This window comes from Hydra viridissima, unplaced genomic scaffold (genome assembly GCF_058129835.1).
Source record: "Hydra viridissima isolate aposymbiotic clone 2 unplaced genomic scaffold, HvirCarnegie_v1 scaffold_7, whole genome shotgun sequence".
In the NCBI taxonomy this organism is placed as follows: domain Eukaryota; kingdom Metazoa; phylum Cnidaria; class Hydrozoa; order Anthoathecata; family Hydridae; genus Hydra; species Hydra viridissima.
In genome coordinates, this window is record NW_028324306.1 from 14,746,098 (window position 1) to 14,752,495 (window position 6,398).

Consider the following 6,398-nt stretch of genomic DNA (forward strand, 5'->3'; position numbering starts at 1 on the left):
TTTTAGTTTATTTGACATTTTTCTGTTCTTAACTAAAAAACGGGCATCAACAAAAGAAAAGAAAAATAGTTTAGAAATGATTCGTGTTGCGAGTATTTTATATTTAGCCTTTAATATTTCCACAAAGGATGAATTGAATATGTCACGAAATACATGAACTCTGCTTCTAATCTTTCATTAGCAAGCTCTTCACTGACATCAACAACTTTCCTCACATCACTCTCCATTTCAATCTTAACCTTTTGCTTTTTGTGTGCTTTCTTGCGCCGTTTCATTGCAGCTCGGCTAGTATCCTGTATTTATCGCAAATTCCGTTTAAAAGCTTAGTAGATGGCCGGAAACAGAATAAAACGTTTGGGGTCATTTTCAGCCAGCTTGCTTTAAACGGTGAGCAACATGACTTGTCCTGACATTTCAAAATTTGTAGAAAGTATCGTAATTGCTGGCCATGTTTCCCTACTCAAGCAGGATCAGGACTCGGCGGTTTATTTGTTTTCTCAACTGGTACTGGCCGGTAACCAACAAGGTAATCGTCAATGACGGTTTTCTCCCAAACTTGAGATAAAACATCAACCACTTTCTGGAAGTTTTCTTCCTCCAGTTCTTGGTTTTATTGTCTTCTCAGAAGAATCAAGATAATTGCTAAAAAAATCATGGGGAAAAACTATTCCAGCCAAATCACGAGAATGAGGTGCTATTCTTCTTTCAACAGGGTAAAAGGCTGAAAGCTAGTTGCATTCACAACATGAAGCAAGGCATCTAATTTCAGCAAGCAAAAGCAATCAGCAGCAATTGCTAACGCTTTAAGCGAGCGTGGTGCCTCATCTTGATTTGAAGGCTTGCAGCAGTACAGACGGTACCCTGGCTTTATCATCGTTGGATATAAAATTCATAGCTTTTGGTCCATGCAGTATGGAAATTTGTTATAAATAAACGATTTAGCAAACATTCTATCATTATTTTTTTTGGAACTGTGTTGACAGGCTTTTTTTTATTAGAAGTGTTTCCACGTCGTGGTAAAACATGAAGGTACAAACCACTCCTACTAAAGTTGAAGCCTATCTTTGTAAGCTCTTTCTGAAAGTCATCCAAAGTGGAGACATTACGAAGACATTTTGTTCTTCAACGCTCGTCTACTGCTAATGAATTTTGCAAAATTTTTATGATTGTTGATAAAAGCACTGGTTGAAAGAGGTTAAGGCGTGGTTGTTTAGGATCGTTTTAAACAAACTGTTTTAAAGCATGATACTTCAGTGTTGTTTTGACAAACTGTTCAATGCCCTCTTTAAGTTTGTGTCTTTGTTTTCTTTGACGCGCAAATTCACAAATTGATCTGAAAAAAAAAGTTATACAAGTCTTTGATTCTGTTATAAAACATTCTATACTCAAGATTTCCCGGGGTTTGAAAATTTTGCATATCCTCATTTCAAATCAGAAATTGCCTGTTTAAAAGTTTAGTCTATTGTCAAGACGTCTTTCTGTACTCTTAAATAAGTTCTGTTCGATATATTTGCTAGAAACCTGACAATTAGACATTCTAAAGCTAAAACTAAAATGAAATTAGATAAAGAAAATAAAAGGAGGCTCAAAAGTTTCTGCACAACAAAGAACTCAACTTCATTTAATTAAAGAAAACTTCTCTGTAAGCAGTGCTTATTACATTAAAAGTATTTTACCTGTTTATAAAGAAGCTATGAATAATAAAAAGTTATTCCCTGTGCCTAAATGCGATTTTGATGCAAGATGGCAGAAAGTGCCATACAAAAACTTATCATATTTTACTATTTTTCCAACTCCTGTAAAAAAATAACTTGACTTAAGTTGGGTATCCCTAGACTCTTTAAAGTTTGTTGTTGAATGTGATATTACAAAAGCTATTGCAAATCTTATGACTGCACTGAAATTGTTTATCACAGTTTACGTGTCAGTAGCATCATGTGAGAGGAATTTAAGTAAACTAATAAAATAGTGATTTTGGGGACGTTGAATGTAAAATTAAAAAAAAAACAAAAACTTTTTCACCTAAAGATTACATCCAAATTATGAAAAATTGCAGGAAAAAACATCCCATTCTAATTTATAAAATGAAGAAAGAAGATTTTGTTAGTACTCAAAAGTTAGAAAAAGAGATTGTTAATAGAGAAAAAAACCCGTTCTGGCGAAGCAATAAACTGTTTGCACATACGGGAAATAAAATTGATAAAAGAAGAGCACTTTAGTATTTTCCTTAAAACAGTTCAAAATAATGATGAATACAAGGAAATCAATATTAAGATATGGGGAAAGCCAAGTGAAGAATTATTTTTAAAACCTTTAAAAAAATTGTGACCGATAGGAAAACCAGCTGCCGAACCTAAACTCAAAGATATAAAAAGCTATTTGCATTTAATTCCTGCAGAAGATCACGTGTTTTATAAATTAATATTAGATTTAACAGTTGAAGAGACACAGACGTCAACAATGGCGAAATAGATTTTGAACTTAAAGACTTTCTAGTATATTAAGTTCATATTTGTATTATGCAAAAAAGAACCAATACTCACCCTAAGTACTTATAACAAACTTTATGACTTTTTCTTTGTTTGTAGTGCTTAATCATTGTGAATGTGTAATAAAAATGTTTAATTTTCATGTTGTTATTTATTTTTCCTAGCAAATAATTACGTCTAGTTTTAAAATTGTTTTTCTTACTTATTTCGAAATATTGTAAATGTTGGTTGGTTTCCTATTGCATAACGAGGTCCAATTATAAAAAAAATACATATAGTATAAAATATGTTTTTGCGTCTCCGTTGTTATTGTGCTTTGGTGTTTGTGCAATATTAGAAATATAAATATTAATTGTTCCATGAAGTACATCTAAGTATATAACTTTTAACTTTTGACGGGGTGACACCATTAACTTTCGCCCCGGGTGCCACCCGAGCTAACTACGTCATTATTTAATAATTGTTGTTTTGTAAAATTAAAAAATATATAATTTACAGTATCGGAAAAAACATGGTGGACAAACTCAAATTTAGAACAAAAGCTGATCAAAAACTAAAAAAAACTAGTAAAACAATTGAACATACTATTTTTTATGTAGTTTATTATGTTGTTAACAAAACTTAAAACTTTTGAATCATACTAAAAATCACTAAAAAAGTTTTAAAACACATTTTCCCTAACAAACTACATTTTTCTTTGGACAATACAAGGTGGACATTCAAAAAATCGACTGAAAACTCAAAAAAAATCAAAAATTAATTTATTATTTTTCAAAAAACTTCAAAAGTTAACTTAATATTTGGTAGGACCTCCTTTACTTTTAATTACTGCTTTCATTCTTCGGGGCATAGACGCAATTAATGAGTCAACAATTCTCATATCAATCTCTCGCCAGGCCTTCTCGATTTGTTCAAATAATTCCTCACTGGTCTTCACATTTGCACGCTCAATCTTTTTGTCGATTATTTCCCACAAATTTTCTATGGGATTCAAGTCAGGGCTTTGTGCGGGCCACTCCATTATGATGATATTCTGTCCTTGAACCATTGTTTTACAATTTTTGACGTATGTTTGGGATCATTGTCCTGTTGAAAAATCCATTCTAGGGGCATCTCCCATTCAGGAGGTTAGCGGTTTCTTGGCAGGCATTCGAGAAAACAATTTTGCTTCATTAGCTCTTCGTCGCACAGTGCGATTAGAGAATTGTTTTCGGTTAATTTTGTGGATGACAAAAATGGATCTTTTTTAAGCTCTTTAACAATTATTCGATCTAGTCTTTGTGGTGTTTTTCTTGGACGTCCGCCCCGATGGTTTGTTTTATAGCAGTCACGATATCCAAATGATTTGACAGTTTTGCTTACAGTCGATTATACAAATTTCAGCTTGACGTTTTCCGCTTTTAAAATCTTCAACAATATTTTCACGTAAAACACTTCCTAATTTGTCGTAAACCATTTTAAGTTGCAATTTACCCCATATATCACGAGTTAAATCTATTTTTAGTTTAATTGAAAAAATAATTGGCCAGACGTTCCAAAATCTATTTTATTATTTTAGAGTAATGTTATGATAAAAGTGAAAACAAAAGAATACGGTAAATTGAATAAAGACAATGAAATCTTATAAAAAAAGCTTCGTTTTGATTTGTCCACCTTGTTTTGTCCATGGAAAAGTTTGTTGAGAAAAATGTGCTATAAATTTTTTTTGTGATTCTTAGTATGATTCAAACGTTTTAAATTTTGTTAAGAACATAATAAACTATTTAAAAATTAACATGTACAATTGTTTTATTAGTTCTTTTTAGTTTTTGATCAACTTTTGTTCTAAATTTGAGTTTGTCCAACATGTTTTGTCCGATACTGTATCTTTAATGATAATTTGAAGTATTAGATTATTAACAAAAAGTTAAAAATAAAATATTAGTATAAAAATAATGCTAAAAAATCAATAAGTTGTAACGTTTTTAAGAGAAAAGATAAAAACCAGGCTTCGTAATATAAAAAAAACAATTGAAAAACAAATTGCGTGCAATCAAACGGCATTACAGAAGATTTAAAAAAATAAACAGTTTGAACAATCACTGGCTAGCTCTTTTTTTCCAGTGACCGAAGTCTGAAAGAAACAAGTTATAGATCTTTTACATTCGAGAAGTTCATGACTTTTTGTTAGAATTCAGAACAAGTTTTAGGAAAAATTCTTGAGAAAGAAAGTCAAACTACGTACGTACTCGCTTTCTTGTACATCCCCCTCCCCTTGTACGCACTTGTACGTTTTTAATACCCCCTCCCCCTATACCTGCGTACGTAATTTATGGACCCCCCTAATAAAAGCGCAAATCGTTTGAGAAATTTCAATTCGCGTTCGGTACACGTATATTTTCACGCACTATGTAAAGAATCAATTTAAAAACCGTTCTATATTGCGTTTCATCAAGGATGTTGTAAGCAGGAGTATAAACTACCTTGTTTCAACCATTCAAGGTTTCTCCTTTTTTAAGTTACAAAACTCTATATATGGTTAAATGCTTTACAAACATTTTATTTGACTTTCTTGCCACGCCCGAATTTTACTTAACTGGTTTGTACAAATAACTTAAGTTCACAAATGTTTAGATTGGGAAAGGAGGGTGGTGACGTCAAACGAATCATAACTGAATTTATTTTCTTATTTATTTTCATGATTAACATTCAAATTCTAAACAAAAACAAAAAATAAGAACAAGAATTCAAGTATTTGAGTAAAAGTAATGGGATTTAAAAATTTGATTTGATTTGATTTTCATATAGTTTCATGTTTAGCTCAACGAGGCAACTGACTGCGATTAAAGTTTTAACAAGCTTTTCTTTCAATAATATATTTCGATATATCGAGTTAATTTTTTGTAGGTATTTTTCATGATTTCCATTTTGCTTTCAATACATTCACAAATAGTTTCAAAATTTCAGAAAAAGTCAAATAAAAAATGTTACAGCTTTTTCAGCGATAAACACACAAAAATTAAAATGCTAGGACAGATTTTTCAGCGATAAACACAAAAAATTAAAAAATTGCTAGGACAGATTTTAAAGTTATCGAGAAATATATTCCCTTACTCAATTTATGACTGAGAAAATTATTAAAGCCTTCACAATAGATATAAAGTTCGAAATTCAAGAATGATGAAAGAAGATTTGAAAATGTGATACTCAACTTTAAACTCGCTATCTTTTAATTTTTTGTACACCTGTAGAAAGCCATTCCAACGGCTTCTTTTAACTCCAGTAACTTTTCTTTACCAGGACTGCAAACCATGTCTAAACTTAAAATGTTATTAAAGCCTGCTTCTTTTAAGGCTTTGATAAGTGTTTCTTTTCCAACTACATACTCTTCAAACTCCAAACTTTTCGAAAGATAAGGAGGCGTAAAGGTTATTTTTATATTTGAAAACTCTTCATATCTCTCACCTTCGGCGAGTTTAGGGTGGAAATAGTTATTGTATTCACTTCGTACCTTTTCTCGCCACTCCTCATTAACAAAATTTGTATGAAGTACCATTAAATACAACGCACCGTCCTCTTCCAAAGCTGTGAATAAATGTTTAGCATATCTCAGTAATTTTTCATAACTATTTACATACATGGCAAATGTAGAAATTACCAAATCATAGCGGTCATCTTCTACCTTTCTTTCTTCTGTAGAATCTCCTTGAATAAATTGCACTTTTGTTTTTGGGTCTAGTTCTTGAGCAACTTCATTTAAATAAGGCACCATATCCATATGTAAGTCCAAGCCAGTATAAGATTTCAATCCCTTCCCTAATAGAATTTTCAAACAAAAGCCTGTTCCAACACCTACATCGTATGCTCTTTTACCTTTTAAATCAGGTAAGTATTTCTCAATCGTCACTCTTTGCATATCTTGAAAGATTG

General features: G+C 31.5%; 1 long non-coding RNA gene across 1 annotated transcript; it reads right to left on the reverse strand.

Moving 5' to 3' along the window:
• LOC149886296 (uncharacterized) lies at positions 1 to 2,665 on the reverse strand. Its single transcript, XR_016454104.1, has 2 exons — positions 2,544 to 2,665; positions 1 to 1,333 (listed from the first exon to the last, which is right to left on the reverse strand). It is a non-coding gene; the product is annotated as an uncharacterized LOC149886296 (long non-coding RNA).
• Between the last annotated feature and the right edge of the window lie 3,733 nt (positions 2,666 to 6,398).